At 45.9% G+C, this 17,596-nt stretch overlaps 1 long non-coding RNA gene across 1 annotated transcript in view; it reads right to left on the bottom strand.

Moving 5' to 3' along the window:
* Nucleotides 1–17,309, bottom strand: part of LOC148684602 (uncharacterized) — a 35,242-nt gene extending 17,933 nt beyond the window's left edge. Inside the window, exon 1 of the long non-coding RNA XR_015945826.1 lies at nucleotides 17,169–17,309. This is a non-coding gene — a long non-coding RNA (uncharacterized LOC148684602). The remainder of the gene's footprint in view (nucleotides 1–17,168) is intronic.
* Between the last annotated feature and the right edge of the window lie 287 nt (nucleotides 17,310–17,596).

The following is a 17,596-nucleotide window of genomic DNA, read 5'->3' as shown; positions in this document are numbered from 1 at the left end:
ACTTTTGGCCGATATACTATTTTATCCCACAGCCATAGCATGACATCTGCCATGAATACTCCTGAGCCTGCAACCAAAATAGATGAGCAAGGAACCAGAATAGGATAAAGTTTTGAGTAGACTGAACCTTGGGAGCTGGGTATTCACAATAATACTGTATAAGAATTCTAGAATCAAATGGAGGAAATCCATAGACCAAGCAACTCCATACGTCAGTTTTGCCAGGGTGAGAAATATGCTACACCAGTGCCTTGGCTGCCAGATCCTATACTTGCTTTGAATAGGAAGGGGCAAAAATACCACTCTGAAAAACTAAAGTTCCCACAGTTCTTTGAGAAAAGCCATGACTATTAAAATAATATAAGAGTGCTTTACATGTATGGTGTGGACATGACAGTTGTTTTCCTTATACATGACACAAGAATGGAACACATTTATTTATTTATTTGCTTTTGAATTGAATCCATGAATCTGGAGTCAAACTAATAAAGTTGTGAGTTCAAACCCCACGTTGGGGGGAAAAAAATTCCTTCCTTGAAGGGGTTTGTACGAGATGACCTTCGTGGTCCATTCCAACTCTTCAAAATTATGGTTTTATGATTCTAAATAAAAGTGTATTTTTCATCAAAGTGAAATAGAATTCTTGGGGGCAAGTAATCACATAACATGGGTCAAAGAAGGGGCATGTCACCACAATGCTTTTAGAAATGGTGAATTACCTCGGTTAGATATAATATTTTGTTCAGTTGGCCATTCCTGATAAACTCTTGAGAGATAATGCAAACTAATTTACAGCATTAGAATTCTAATTATTCTGGACATATTACCACTATCCTTAAGCAAACACTGAGACAGAGAGAGCAGCATGAAATGAACAGAAAATCTTGAGACAGAATGACCTACATGTTACTTTTTAAAGCTACAGGTCAGCACCACTGGTAGCTCATGGATATAGCTCAGCATAATTGCTAATAGGACAACAAATCAGAATATCCATTCCAGTTTTAAATAAGGATCTCATTCCAAAGTGGCCTGACCTGGAAAAAGTTGTCACTTCAGATTGCTAAGGCAAGAGAGGTTATGAACATTTCTATAACCATTATAGAGTTCCCAATTGCAGGGGAGCAGCTTCTAAGTATAGGAATTCAACTGCATTTAGAAATCCCTTTCAGATATTTGCACTGAATGTGAAAATGTCTGCAGTGGACCATACACTCTGGGACATGGGACTTGTGGGGTTTTGTGAATGCACACATGCTATTCACTTTAAATCTGCAAGTTTAGGGCTTACACTTCATGGCTTTGAATTCCCTGGGAAAGTTATCATTGTTAACATCACCATCTTTAGTGTTATTATTTTAGTGTATTAACAACAGGCTACAAAGGAAAGCATAACATATATATATTTTTAAAAGAACATTACCAAAAAAAAACCATAACCCACAGAAGAGAAACAAGAAAACAGCATCAAAGATATCCATTGCAAAAGCATATAATTAATAAACAGTAATCCATGGGAGATGTTTTTAGTAAAGGTAAAGGGACCCCTGACCGACTCTGGGGTTGCCCACTCATCTCGCATTATTGGCCGAGGGAGCCGGTGTATAGCTTACAGGTCATGTGGCTGGCATGACAAAGCCACTTCTGGCAAACCAGAGCAGCACATGGAAACGCCGTTTACCTTCCCGCTGTAGCGGTTCCTATTTATCTACTTGCATTTTAGGTTGGCAGGAGCTGGGACCAAGCAACGGGAGCTCACCCCGTCACAGGGATTCGAACCACCGACCTTCTGATCAGCAAGCCCTAGGCTCAGTGGTTTAGCTCACAGCGCCACCTGGCTCCCTGGGAGATGTCTTTACCTGGCACCAAAATGATGTGAATGATGAGACCAGGTGGTGAGAGCATTTCACAATTCGGGTGGCACAAGTGAACAGAACCTCTCTCTTCTTCCTTGCTTCCTCAAAGAGGGCACCTAGATGAAAACTGAAGGGTAGGTTCATATTTGGAAATGCACCTGAAAGATTTTGGGTTCCTGAGTAGTACACTGCTTTATAGGTCAAAACCAGCATTTTAATTGGGCCCAGATATATGCAGGTAGCCAGTGTCACTGGGCCTGGATCTATGGTTCTATGATCAGCTTGCCTCAAGCCTGTCAGCAGTTGGGAAGTTGTATCCTGCAGTTCCCAAACAGACTTCAAAGACAGCCCCACATAAAGAGCATTATCATAATCCAATCTTGAGGTTACCATAGTATTGATTGTCACAGCCAAGTTACCCCTATGACAGCAAAAGCATTCAGGATGGCTCACAACATAAAGAGGGGCAACCAATAATTTCAATAAAACAATAAAAGGAGGGAGACACCAATCTTTAACAATTCAGTGCTTCAAAAGATACAGGTGAAGATGGACTCCCTTTTGAAGAGATGCTGGTTTGCCTGGATCTGAGGTTTTTAATTTTAGCTACTCTGAGCATAGATGTTTTCAGCCAGGATGCAAATTTAATGTGTTAAGCATAAGCAGCTTTTTGAATAGCTTCAGACATCTACCGTGTTTCTCCGAAAATAAGACACCCTCTTATATTTATTTTCCCTCAACACACACACACACACACACACACACACACACACACACACACACTATGGCTTATTTTCAGGGGATGTCTTATTTTTTCCCCTCCTCCTGCCGCGGCCGGCATTGCTACTGTGCCTATCACTATGTCTTATTTTTGGGGTATGGCTTATATTCCTTGAATGCTTAAAAATCCTGCTATGGCTTATTTTATGACTACGTCTTAAAATGGGGGAAAGAGGGTATGTGCAAATATTGGAAGTGTGACTCAGTGGTGCTTTTGTACATATTATTAATGTCCGCAGCTGCTCTCTGTTTACCCTTTTAAAGTATCTTTCTCAATACATACTTTAAATTTAAACAGAGACCTACACAATAAGATGAAAGTCAACACATATTTTAAAAGAACCAGATTTTGGACTCCTCTCTCCTCCTCCCTTATCTATGCCTGTTAAATGCAAATCTCTTCTGAACTGACTTCAGTGTGATGTTTTTGATACTGCTTATCAAAGCAAGGGGGGAAATATGAATATTTATTTTCTAGCTTGGAATATGAACTATTTGCTCACGGTACAAATGTGACATTTGGGAACTTTCTTTAGTTATCCACAATACAGCCAAGCTGTAAACAAAAGCAACTTTTAATACCAGCCATGACTAATCCATTGCTTAAGTTCAGTAAGCAGAACAAACATTTGATTCACCAGCAGCTGAATTACCATGAGAGCTTGAAGAAAAATATTTTCTGGATGAATGATATTAACAGGCAGGTATGGGTACATAAGCACACTTGTGTAGGTGTATGAGGTTTTTCAGGAAAGACTGGTAAATTTCTAAATAAAGAACATGAACAAAGATATAAACACAGTTTCACCAAGTGTAAAATAATGGCTTAATTGTATTATAGTTTTTTAAAAATATGCTCCAATGGGACTATCCTCACTCAATATTTCTGTTATGCTTTGATATAGCAAAAGGTGACTTCACCACATAAATGTGTTGCTTTGAAAGTGCTCTCATGAGTTCAGTGTGTCAAAATGAAGCATGGCAATTGACCTAATCTTGCAGACGAATTTCCAAAATGAGAGGTCTGAAGCACAATACTGACTAGGAATTGTATCTTCTGACAAGCAACCATTCTTTCTATAATTCCAGCTGAGTACATGGCAACATTGGAAGGACCCTTCTGAAATAGACCAAAGGATCATCTAGTGTTAAAGTGGTAAAATGGATGCTAATGGAGAGTCCACAACAGGATATGAGTGCAACCAGGTGCGCCAGCTCACGGGGACAGAGCTATTCTGGTCCCTCCAATATATATTGGGATGGGGCAAAGGTAGCCGAGTGCAGAGCTGAGCACGGCACTGTTTCAGTGGCTGGCTCCTCTTCCTTTTGCCGCAGAAGGAGGCTGAGCGCAAGAGAGAAGTTCTAGTACATAATTATAAGCACATAAATTGTACATAATAATAGCCCTGGTGTTTTCCCAATGAACAGTGTTGCCAGATAGTGTCAGGAAGTAGTGCGACTTCTGGTCCCCCTTGAGGGAGTGTTTTAACATGTAGATTGAGACATACCAAATAATGTACAAGAAGCTATAACTTTTCTGCCTCCCAAGTTATAGCCCTGTTTCCTGACATCAGCACTCACTCTTTGTTTTGTTCCACTGAATCTAGTTTGATGGATTCTTTCTCTCTGCTTGTCATTTCATTTTAGTAGCCCTTCAGCCTCCTTCTCTCTCCATCTCTCCAGCTTTCACTTTGATATGAAATTACTGTGTTTGCTGTTCTTTATTGCACTTCTTACGTACTGTACAATAGTGTCTCTGGCTTTAGTGCATTGAGATGGTAACAGTTACAATCTTTATCAGAGTTATTTATTTTTTATTGATCAGGTAAAGCTTTATCACAGCAGGTTCTTTCCCTTACAAGTTCTGGCATATGTGAATTCAACTTGCTTTCAGCTACAGTGGCTGATAAACTTGGAGCAATAATGTTGGGGCGATTCCTGGTTGACAGCTCCCTTTATCAGCCAAGGGCAGCTGCTTGAAGTAAACCTAGGAGCTGTTTTCTAGATAAAGCCACTATAACAGAAGAAGCACAACAGCTAACAATTGGTTATCAAGCTGCAATTGTTTAGCATGGCTTATGCTTGCTATTGGCTATAGCTGAAAACTTGCCATGTAGAGTATATTAAGGAGGCCACTTGGAACAATTCTTTTGGGCAACTTTCAGTTAGAGGGGCATGAATATGTCAGTTTTGGCTACTCTTTGTCATTTTTCCAATCTTAAGTTCAGTTTTCAACATTTCAACATCTCCACTGGTGATGGTGATTTTAAAGTTCTCATGAAAATTCACCAGCATTTTAATGCAAATTTCTCCTCAAATACAAATGTTTGTATGCAATTTGGCTTAATGTGCAGATTTTTTGCAAAACAATTTTGCCTAATAAAATGCATTTTTGTAGCTTATTTTCACACACACACACACACACACACACACACACACACACGCACACACCACTTTACATCAATATATACAATTTTGTACATATTACTTGGCTGGGGAAGTGTGAATTTTGAAGGGTGGCTGTGCTTTCAGTTCACATATTGTTTAGGAAAGTGCAAATCAGGGAAGTTCTTTAAACAAGAGCTGAATCAAACTTCTGTGCAATCCCTCCTCCCAGAAATAACTTTTGGTGGATAGTATTTGTGAAAAATTAGCAGAAACTTCTGCGGCCCACAAGTGCCTAACGTTCAAGAGTTACTGGCTGAGCTGGTAATTTATAGAGGAAAACATATAAAACTGGAAGCCTATTAGGAAATTAAATAAAATTGACTCTAGCATTAACTAGTCTCTCTGTTCTTTGGATGGAACACATGGTATCAAGAAGCTTACTGGTAAGAGCACTTGGTTCTCTCTATTGCTTTCTGCTCCATATATTTAACCTCTCTCCAGAGACAGTTTGCAGCAGCCTTAATGCGTCTTTGTCAGCTAGCCTAAGGCCAGAACTACATGTTACAAGAAAAACATGGGTGTCCTAAGCCCATATTTCCCTTGTAATATTAACACAAGGTGAGGGAGAATTGGCAGGCAGGAGAAAGGGGATGATTAAGACCCCCCCCCTTTGAATTCACTTCCCCTGTTCCTAAATTTGCTTTAACCAGAAGGCTGGGTCGGGAAATGGAAGACTGCTGGGTTAACATGTCATTTACACTTAAGTGAGCCACTGCGCTGGCCATAGTTTAAACCTAAGAAAATACCCAGCAAACCAGTTCTTTGATGAATGAGAAGTGTGTAATGTACTTTGATAGTGAAAGAGCTGAACAATGCCAGGCTCTATTCTTCTAGTGTTCTACACAGGTTGATGTATGGTAGGTGTTTGGCTGAATAAAACTGGTAATGTTTACATGGTTTTGGTAATGCCATTCCCGCCATTTGGGGGGAATGAATTTGCCACACTCCTCCCCCCCAAAGAAGAGGAGAGGTGGTATCTCCCTAGAGGAGAATGTTACCCCTGAGGGTGATTTTGCCCAATGGGGAGAGGTGGTGACAGGCTATTTAAGCTTGCTCTGCCTCAGACTCTTCACATTGCCAGATTGGAAAACAAAACAAAAAGAAGTTTGGTAAATGTCCAGAGGAATAAGCTTGTAAGACGAGTACGTTAAGTTTCAAAGTTCATTCTGGTCAAATAAGATATATACCTGATTTGATTAAATATATTAGCTTAACCAATAACAATGGAATATGCATAGTGGCAGGACCTTAATTTCTCAAATATTTTCTGAAACAATACCGTAGCATACTAATCATCATGGTTTTGATGATATTCCTTTAATAGACTTCCAAATGAGGCCATACATTATTGCATAAATGTCTTGCTGAAGTTGGTTATTTAGGGACCAATTTACTGGGCTTTTCCTCCATTGAGATCTGAATTATATCATCTCCACTAAGTACATTTGCCAAACTGTTTATAGCAAAAGACAGGGTCGCATATCGCAGTAGCGCTGAAGTACTTAATTATTTATGATATAGTTTTACGATAATTTTATGCAGCATTTTTAACAAAACACAGACCGCAAAGTTTAAGAAAGACTTTGGGGAATGCCTAATAAATTGCCCTTCATATCCTTAATGGAATTTAGTAATGATCAGACATGATGTGATTAACAACCATTTAAAGGTAACAATAAAGTTAAATGTAATAATAACATTGCATCCAAATTATTATTCCTAGTGTTGCTGCCAAATTTGAGAATAACAGAATTCAAGCTGAATACTAAGTTCTGTCAACTCTACAAAATTACTTTGAACATTCTAGCAGCAATACTGAAATATACTGTGCTTTCCTGAAATTTACTGTGCTTTCATTTAAGGAGGGAAACGTTTGTGTTTTCACACTAGAGAAACCAGTGTTTTGTAGTCTCACAGTATTTGAAAACCCTTCAAACATTGGCAATAACTTTGTGTGTTTGTTTATGCTGCTATTTCTCTTCGTTAAATTGAATAAATACAGTTGTTTGGCCACATTCCTGGTGTTTGCATGTTACATGGGTATCCAATAGGCATCCAACATGTCTTTCTAGTTTGGGTCTAAAGCCAGAATAGAGGAAAACAACCTCTAGACAGCTGGGCCTGGCCTAATTCTGGCTCAATTTTAATATGTCTTAAAGCAAAAAAGGGTTCCAATAATTATTAAAATAAACCTATAGGTGCTTAAGGTTTTATGTATATCTTCCACTAAATGATTTGATGCAGTTCCCTAATTACAGTAAGAATCCCATAACCCAGACTTCCCCATCCCTTTTACTACCTTCTCCTTAAATCCTGCTTATCTTACCCAATAGCAGATGTGTTCATCATGTATAGCATGTGTTGTGTATTGAGTCAAAGGATTTTACATCTGTATTACTATTGTATGTATTTGCATTAGGGTAAAGCCTTTTGGTTCCAGAAGGTACAGCTACTATTGGTTCATTTAAGCTGCTGTATTTGGATCCTCTGTCTTATTGGTTTCCTCCAAAAGGAGCACTGTGATTGCCTGATATTGTTCCCTCCAAAATGTATCCCTTTCTAGCTAGTCCCCCCCGTCCTTACAAATGTAGCTTTCCTCTCCTCAGAGCTCAGTCTTGTTTGCTTTAATAAAGAAGTGTTACTAGAGAACTGTCTCCAGCATATTATGTCAAGAGAGCTGAAATCACGAACCCCACGTCACAACAGCATGTATATCTGGTTCCCAGCCCAGATCCAGATCTGCTTCGCTTCAGCAACTGCCTTAAGAGTTTAGCTCATATTTGGGACCACAAGTTTATATTTTGCTTGTAACAATGTCTTCTGTTTCTTAGTATAGAATATATAGCTAGCATTCTTCTAAAGAAGGTAAAGGACCCCTGGACAGTTAAGTCCAGTCAAAGGCAACTATGGGGTTGCAGCGCTCATCTCACTTCAGGTCGAGGGAGCCAGTGTTTGTCCACAGCTTTCTAGGTAATATAGCCAGCATGACTAAATAGCTTCTGGCGCAATAGAACACTGTAACAAGTGCCGGAGCGCACAGAAACGCCGTTTACCTTCCCGCCACAGCGGTACCTATTTATCTACCTGCACTGGTGTGCTTTCGAACTGCTAGGTTGGTAGAAGCTGGGACCAGAGCAATGGGAGCTCACTCCATTGCGGGGATTTGAACCACTGACCTTCTGATCAGCAAGCCCAAGAAGCTCAGTGGTTTAGACCACAGCGCCACCCACTCCCATTCTTCTAAAGAATGGAAGTCCAATTCTACACATGTTTTGCGTGTTCAGACCCAGAGACCTCCCCCCTAAATAAAAACACATTTGACTCAAATATTAGTTTGGTTAATGGCAGAATTTAGGCCACAACTTTATTGATTACAGAAAAGTGAGTGGTTGCATAGGCTCTGGTTTGACTAGCTCCCTACACCCTTTCAGGTAGCGCTGACCCAGAGCTCCATCATAGGTCAGCCAAGGGTGAACACCTGAGGTAGGTGAAAAGTCTGGGAACAGACTCTGTTCACTCTCCAGATGCTCCCCTGGACTCAGGCACGGGCACAACCCCCTCTTGGGGGTTGACCAAACCAAGTTGAGTCCCTGGATTCCTTCAACAGAATATCCTTCACATAGGGATGGCGAGACCGTTCTCCCATCCCTATCACACGAACCAGTGCCTATCAGCAACCTTACAAGTTGTGACGATTTGCTACACGGCAGGCGAAACCCAAATGGCAAAAGGGAAAAATTCCTGCCGTGCCCCTGTCCCAACGACAGACAACACATGACGGCAGAGCAAGGTCAACCACAAAATGCCCTAAAAATAGGGAGAGGTGGGTGGGTGTTCTGATGCACAAGCCGAAAGAGGAAGCTCTGGGACACGTGCATGAGTATATATAGATCCCTCAATTTGTTTAGACTGCACCCATTGGCCAGATTAAACCCAGCGATGAGGGACCTACCAATTGGGTGTTGTGGCTATCCAATAGACCCACCCACAACCAGGAGGTCAGTCTCCAGGTCTCACCGCAACACGTGCCCTCTTTTAGGGATGACACGATTTCTTGGAAGTAAGATGAAGAAGCTTTACTCCTGTGATTGCAGCCTTAAGCTCGCTTGTTTAATGTGACTCCAATTTATAAAGTTACAGACACACACATGATTTCTCTGGTAGATTATAACTCCTATGAGCTCTGATCACATACAGTTCTTCTTTCTCACGCACTGATCCCTGTGGAGCAAACATATCTTTTAGATGGACACTGTGAGTTATTCATGTTTGTGGACTAACTAGCAAACTAACTCACAGACCAGCACAGAAAGGCTGTGAGATACACTTATTGTCTGGGGAGGAAAAATAATTATTTTTGCTGGCAATTTGACAAATAATATCTTTCCTGGTAGGAGCTAGTCACCATTTCAGAAAGTGATAAATAACAAGGCTCTTGGACAGGATTTTTATTATTATTATTTTTTGTTATCTGGGCACCCTTACAGCTGTAATCATGCTTCTTGTCAGGTACTGCAAAGATAAAGACAAATGCTCTCCATTGCTATACTGTCGATGCATTTCGACATAAACCAAAGAACAGCTCACCTGTTAGGAGGAGAGAATATACTATTTGTCTTGTCATCGCTAGAGAACAAGGCACATCTTTTTTTAGACAAGGATTTTAGGGCAGGCAAAATCAGATATGTAGCTCTGCTGATTTGGTATATGTGAGGGACAGGGGATATCGCGAAGTCCCTCCCCTCCTGAGTTCAAGCCCATCCCCGAGCACAGGGGAAAGCAGAGAGAGTTCCGATTCCAATGGGGAAGCAGGAAGTCGTGTCCGAGGCTCAGGCAAGTTAGAGGAGCCAGGGTCCCAGGTGGGACAGGAAGGGGCGAATAAGGGGGGGAGACCCATCCCCCCAACTCCGGAATTACGCAGAAAGAGGAGGGGAAAGAGGATGGGTCTGCCAAAGCTTTTGTGTTGGAGAAAGACGCGCCAAAAGCCATTCGGAGGTTCTGGAACCGACTGACCACATCACTCCGTGTAAATAGCAATGACTTCAGCACTGTAAATACGCAGCACCAATAAAAGAATAAAATGCAGAGATGCGTAGCGTCGTTACTCTGAAGTAGCCCACTCCGGCCACTGTGACAGCAACCTCCGAATCCTTTTTGGGGCTACTTTGGAGTTGCCGGGATGAGCGTGTCAGAGGCGGAGAGATGGCGGCAGATCGCGGAGCAAGCCCAGCAAGAACTGCAGCAGCTGTCGCTGCAGGCGCAGGGGGAATTGAAGGCAGCTAAAGAAGAGACTAAGAAGGTCCAGGACGACCGGCTACAACTTGCAGAACAGGTGAGAGCGCTACAGGAAAGAGAGCAGGAATTAAGGGCGGTGGCGGTAGACCTCCAAAACAAGCTGGATGCAGAGAAAAACAAGGCGGGAGGGGCACCCCAAGTCCAAGTGCTGCCAGGAAGGAGAGCCGGGACCCTAGTAAGCAAGTTCAATGGAGACCCGAGGGAATATCAGGGCTTTGAGACTGAGATTGTGTATGCTCTTGAGCTGCACCACGATGAGTTCCCTGATGATGAGCACAGGGTAGCGTTTATTGTGGAGCACCTTACCGGGGCAGCCAGGGAGTGGCTAAGACCGTTAATCGCAACAAAGAATCCTTGCATGAAGAATGTCAAACTATTTCTAGAAGGTTTGAAAACGATGTATTCGTCCGATAGTCATATGGACCAGACTAAGGAGGAACTTCATAATTTATGCCAAGGAAATATGACAGTTCGCGCGTATTGGGCGAAATTCACCATGCTGGTGCACAGATTGGGGTGGGAACTGGAGTCACCCCCAATGCAAGCGGCGTTCTACTTGGGGTTGCATGAGGAGGTGAAGGATGAGCTCTCGAGAGGTCCAAAGCCCAGTAATATGGATCAGCTGAGCAAAGCGGCTCTGGCGGTGGGGGTGAGACAGGAATCCCGGTGGAGCGACAAGCAAGCAACGCGCGCAAAGCGGGCTTGGTTCCCACGGTCGCAGGAGAAGCCACTCCCCCAACAACCCTTTCAAGCCACGCCTGGGGCCAGCCAGGACCAGGAACCCATGCAGATTGATAGCGCGCGCGCGGGGGCTTTTCAAACCCCAGCGGCGCCAAGACACAAGGAGGGAAGGGGTGGGAATTGCTTTCTCTGCAACTCCCCCCAGCATCTCGTCAGAGACTGCCCACATCGCAGGGAGTGGCAAGGAAAGGCAGGAACGGTTGTGCCCTCCCCCACTGACGCAGCACCACAGCAGGGAAACGGGAAAGCCTGGCTGCAGGAGACAAGGGGCAGCAGCCAGGCACAGTCAGCAGACAACAGCCCCAGCCCACCCACCCGCACAGAGAGGAGCAGAGCCAGCCCACCCCTCCCAGAGCAGGAGTGGTTCTAGAAGTGACGCTCACGCTCCCAAATGGCTATCCCTTGACGGTCCTCGTCCTAATTGACAGTGGGGCGTCAGCGAACTTCTTCTCGAGAAACTTTGCAGAAGAGCACCAGATCCAGCTTCTGCAGCTGGATTTTCCTCTGCACGTGGCGACCATTGACGGCAGAGAGCTGCTGGGAGGGGCCATCACTCATCAACCCCCCCCCATGAAAATGACGGTGGGAAGGCACTCAGAGACACTGGCATTCAACGTCACCACCATCTCAGACCCCCCCATCGTCTTGGGCATGAGCTGGCTGGCGCGCCACGACCCCTCCATCAGTTGGCACCAGAGATGCATCACTTTTGGATCGGACTTTTGCCTGGAACATTGCATGCAGCACCAACCAGGGGAGGGGCCTCCGATAGCCACGGTGGCCACCATGCACGTCAAAGGGGGTGAGGCGATACCCAAGCCGTACTGGGACCTGCAGGAGGTCTTCAGCGAAGCGGAGTCCGACCACCTACCCCCTCACAGGCCTTTTGACTGCCAGATCAACCTGGTGCCAGGGGCAACTATACCCCCAGCCAAGCTGTACGCCATGTCAGATCAGGAACTGGAGGATCTGCGCGCTTTCATCGACAAGAACCTCAAGCGGGGGTTCATCAGAGAAAGCAAGGCAGCAGGGGGCAGCCCAGTCTTCTGGGTGGACAAGAAAGACACGCAACAGCGCCGTCTTGTGGTGGATTTTAGACGGCTGAATTCAGTGACAGAGCCAGTGGCTTTCCCCATGCCCAGAGTGGACGATCTGTTGACAGCAGCGCGCAGGGGCAAGATTTTCACCAAGCTAGACCTGAGGGGGGCGTACAACTTAATCAGGATCCGGGAAGGCGATGAATGGAAAACCACGATGTTCACGCCTCTGGGCTCTTTTGAATATCTGGTGATGCCCTTCGGGTTGCAAGGGGGCTCAGCATGCTTCCAGGTCTTCATGCACCACGTCCTGGGGTCCCTCCTCTTCAGGAAATGCTTGGTCTTCCTGGATGACATCCTTATCTATTCCGATGACCCAGTGCAGCATGTGAAAGATGTCAGGGAGGTGTTGCAGCGCCTGAAGGAGAACCACCTGTATGTGAAGCTGGAGAAGTGCAAGTTTCACACCAAGGAGGTGGACTTCCTGGGCTACAAGCTGTCAGACAAGGGGCTGGCGATGGACAAGGACAAGGTGCAGGCCATCCTGGACTGGCACAGCCCCAGGACGCGCAAAGATGCCCAACGCCTACTAGGCTTCGCCAACTTCTACAGGAAGTTCATCAAGAACTTCTCTCGCGTTACGGCTCCCATCACTGACTGCCTGAGAGGCAAGCAGAAGTTCAGGTGGACACCAGAGGCGCAAGCAGCGTTCGAAAGCCTCAAGAGGGTGTTCGCCTCGGACCAGAACCTGTTCCACGTGGTTCAGGACGCGCCCCTACGCGTGGAGACAGATGCTTCTGATAAAGCTGTGGGCGCCATTTTGTTGCAACTGGACGCCAACAGAGAGTGGAGACCCTGTGCCTTCTTCTCCAGGAAGTTGACCCAGCCAGAGCGAAACTACACGGTGTTTGATAGGGAACTTCTTGCGATCCACGCTGCGTTCCAGCACTGGAGACACTTCCTGGTGGGCGCCAAGCACCCCATCCAGGTGTGCACAGACCACAAGAACCTGGAGTTCTGGAGAACTGCCAGGGTGCTCAACCAGCGGCAGATACGGTGGGCAGAGTTCTTCTCGAACTTCAACTTCTCCATACACTACATCCCGGGAGAGCAGAATGTCAGGGCGGATGCCCTCTCCCGCAAGCCAGAGTACATGGAGGAGGAGGCGCCACCGGCACCCAGACACATTTTCCCCCCGTCAGCATGGTCCTGCGGAGCAGCAGTGGTGAGCGAGGCGGAACTCACAGCACTGACGGCAGCGGATGAATTTGCCAACCGCATCTTCAGAGAACTGAGAGGGGGGGGGAGCAGGCAAAAGACTTTGCAGAACGCAGGGGGCTGCTTTTCTACAAGGGTGCACTGTACCTGCCCACCACCCAGCTTAGACGTACGGTCCTCAAGCAGATGCACGACAACCCAACGGCGGGTCATTTTGGGAGGGACAAAACCGCTCACCTGGTCATGAGACACTTCTGGTGGCCAGGGGTGCGGGAGGATGTTCGGGACTATGTACGGGGCTGTGACACCTGCCAGCGGGCAAAGGTGGTCAGAGCAGCGCCACCGGGATTGCTGGAGCCCTTAGCCACGCCACACAGGCCGTGGGAAGTGGTGTCCATGGACTTCATCACAGATCTGCCTTCTTCCAGGGGCAAGACCGCAGTGTTGGTGGTGGTGGACCTCATGTCCAAAATGTGCCACTTTATACCGTGTGCCAGGGCGGTCTCTGCAGAGGAGACAGCCAAACTGTTTGTGGATCACGTATTCAGACTGCATGGATTACCTTTAAGGGTTATTTCGGATCGTGGCCGCCAATTTGTTTCCAGGTTCTGGCGGCGGCTCATGAACCTCCTGCAGGTGGAGGTCAGCTTGTCGACGGCCAGACACCCGCAGACCAATGGACAGGCGGAGAGGGTCAACGCCATTCTGCAGCAGTACCTGAGATGCTACGTCAGCCAGCGGCAAACGGACTGGGTGGATCGCCTGCCACTGGCAGAATTTGCCTACAACAATGCGGTGCACGTCTCCACAGGGGTGTCGCCCTTTAAGGCCAATTACGGGCGCGACCTCAGATCTTTCCCAGAGAGGGAGGGGGAGGAGGAGGAGGAGGGCCCACAGGCTGAGGATTGGGCAGAGGAACTGGAGACGGTGCACCAGCAGCTTAGAGAACACTTGGAGAGAGCCAAGGAAGCGTACAAGAAGGGGGCAGATCGCCACAGGCGACCGGGGGAGGTCATTAGGGTGGGGGACAAAGTTTGGTTGTCCTCGGAGGGCCTTCCCATCAGAGGGAGGTGCAAAAAGCTGGCACCCAGAAGGTTGGGCCCCTTCACGGTCACGCAACAGGTCAACCCGGTGGCATACAGGCTGGCACTGCCAGAGGACATGAGGGTGCACCCAGTGTTTCATAGATCGCTGCTGTCGCCGTACAGGGAAAGCAGCAGGCTCCGAGGCAGCGAACAAACCCCGGAGGGAGGGGGGGAGAGAGAAGGCAGGGAGCAACTCAATGAGGCCACGGCCATCCTGGACTCAAGGAGGGGGGTGGGGGGCCTGGAGTACCTCATGGCATGGGAGGATGCTCCACCGTCCCAGAATGAATGGGTCCCAGCCACTCAGATACAGGAGGAATTCCTGGTAGAAGAATTTCACGCCCTCTTTCCCCATAGACCCAAGCCCTGGCACATGGAAAGGGAGGGGGAGGGGGAGGAAGCACGGGAGAGCAGTTCACCATGGCGCTGGGAAGCGGAGTTTGAGGAACCAGAGGATGAGGTATGGGTGTCACCGAGATCCACCCAGTCAGAGGAAGGAGCAGATTGGCAGAACATTTTTACCCCTACCAGCTCTGACGCCACGGACTTTTTGGGATTCCCGTCCTCCCAGGCGGAAGGGGGGGGCTCGCAGGACTGGGGGGAGGTGTTCACACCAACGGGCTCGGAAAGCACTGAGTTCTTAGGCTTCCAGTCGTCACCGACACCTGGGGGGGACCTGGGGAGGGGTGAAGGAGAGCTTGGGAGGGGGGTGGATGTGAGGGACAGGGGATATCGCGAAGTCCCTCCCCTCCTGAGTTCAAGCCCATCCCCGAGCACAGGGGAAAGCAGAGAGAGTTCCGATTCCAATGGGGAAGCAGGAAGTCGTGTCCGAGGCTCAGGCAAGTTAGAGGAGCCAGGGTCCCAGGTGGGACAGGAAGGGGCGAATAAGGGGGGGAGACCCATCCCCCCAACTCCGGAATTACGCAGAAAGAGGAGGGGAAAGAGGATGGGTCTGCCAAAGCTTTTGTGTTGGAGAAAGACGCGCCAAAAGCCATTCGGAGGTTCTGGAACCGACTGACCACATCACTCCGTGTAAATAGCAATGACTTCAGCACTGTAAATACGCAGCACCAATAAAAGAATAAAATGCAGAGATGCGTAGCGTCGTTACTCTGAAGTAGCCCACTCCGGCCACTGTGACAGTATAGTAACCTTTTCTACCCGTGACTTTTTATAGTCACAAAATGAAGATCAGAATTTTGCAACTGTAAAGAGGGATCTTTCTGTGTCTACCCACTGTGGTCAGCCTGAAAACATCAAGGTGGCATGGCGTCCTCAATACATGATTCCTTGAAAAATATACATTGCTTAGACCGGTATTAGGGATGGAATGCCCCTGCCCCTCCCCCCCGGATCAGAGACAGCTAAGGAACTTAAAAATTACTCTTCAGCTCTCACACAACAGGACAGCAAGTGGATGGTCCATTCCTAAACTTTTCTCTCTAGCCTTTCCCTGAATTACTGAAGTAGCTCCAAACTTCTAGAAGGCAATTTGGAGTATGCAGAGAATGTGAAAATAAATGCAGTATGAGGAACCGCAGAAAGAGGGAGAAGGAAGTCAAGGTTCAAAATTTTTAAATTATTGTTGAATTATTGTTGTAATGCATATAAATGAAAATTATAGTATATATATATATTTAAAAAAACTTCTAGAAGATAGTACTTTCCTGTGATAAATGAACTCTTCTTTTCCAGAAAGTAGTTGCCTGAGAGCTACACCCAAACTAGAACTAGGTATTTAGAGGAATGTTGCCTACAAACAACCTAAACCTTCTTTCCTGATCACCCCATTCTATTTTTATTGCACTGAGACACAGCCATTTCAGCAAACCTATTCACAATCCATGTATGCTATTTTGCCTTTTACAGCTGGGTGCTTTTTCTGTTCAAAAATTAAAGTGTGACTAGCCCCTCATTGAATGACTTTATGCAAGTAACCACCACCAAATCTACCCTGCTCTACAAGGTGAGGAGCTCTTCAAAGTGATCTATATATGCAAGAAATAAAAAAGAGAGAGAATACTGAACCATACTCTCTAACATTTCTCTAATGAAAATAGGGACATCTCATTCCATAATGATAATTTTACTCTTTATACCCCACACATTTTATGGGATGCCCCAGCACTCTGGACAGCTCCTAACATATATAAAAACATACTATAACATTAAACATTTTTAAAAAACCTTCCCTATACTGAATTGCCTTCAGACGGCTTGGGGATTGGATAACTTCATATCCTCCAACATTTCTCCAATGAAAATAGGGCCATCCTAAGGAAAAGTGGGACATTCCGGGATTAAATCGGCTTCTCTAAATCACGGACGTCCCTAGACAATAGGGACACTTGGAGGGTCTGCTGAACTAGTATATTATGTGGTCATTCTATAATGGGTGGAGAACATTTTTGGCCTGTAAAGGCCAGACAGTAATGCCAGTGGTTTGTAGGGAGAATGTGATTGCAAACACATCTTTGTGGCACCAACTGAATGCCTTAAAGAGGTTAATCTCTACAAGTAAACATAAACTTTAATTTTTAGCACGATCTTTCACCCCGCCAAAGCAGCAGATAGAACTGATGTTAATTGTTAAAATAAATTGCCATATCACAACTACAGTTGTCACGATCGTCCGCTGAAAAGACTTATTCAAGGAATTTGCAGCCCAGGATACCACTGCCAACATATGGAATATAAATAGAGCTTACCACCTGGAGCCTATTCAGTTGTGTGTGGGGAGACTCCTGAAAGGAAGAGAATGCCATGGTGTTAACACCTCCCTGCTGGATGTCACGTTTTCCAACATCAGACACTTAAAACAAAGTCTTAGCGGGGAGACTTTTTGCTTACTGCTGTGCCAAAGGGTTAAGTGTGCTAATTGCTTTGTAATGCCCTTTAAGAGATGCAGTCTATGCTAACAACACAGAACTGGTGCCAATGTTGACAAAGAACAGAATGTACAACAGAGAACAAGTGTTGCAGCTGTTGGAACCAAGCGGTCATGCATAATGGTGTTCGCTGAGCCTAGAAGGCACAAGCTCCAGGGTGAAGCAAGATCACCAGAGGGACAGATTTTCACTGGAAGATGCCCTTCAGGAAGAGAATTGAAAAAGGAAATGAACAAGGCAGGGGAGGG

This window comes from Zootoca vivipara, chromosome 9 (genome assembly GCF_965207765.1).
Source record: "Zootoca vivipara chromosome 9, rZooViv2.hap1.1, whole genome shotgun sequence".
NCBI lineage: Eukaryota > Metazoa > Chordata > Lepidosauria > Squamata > Lacertidae > Zootoca > Zootoca vivipara.
This window is presented reverse-complemented; position numbering and strand designations above follow the sequence as displayed.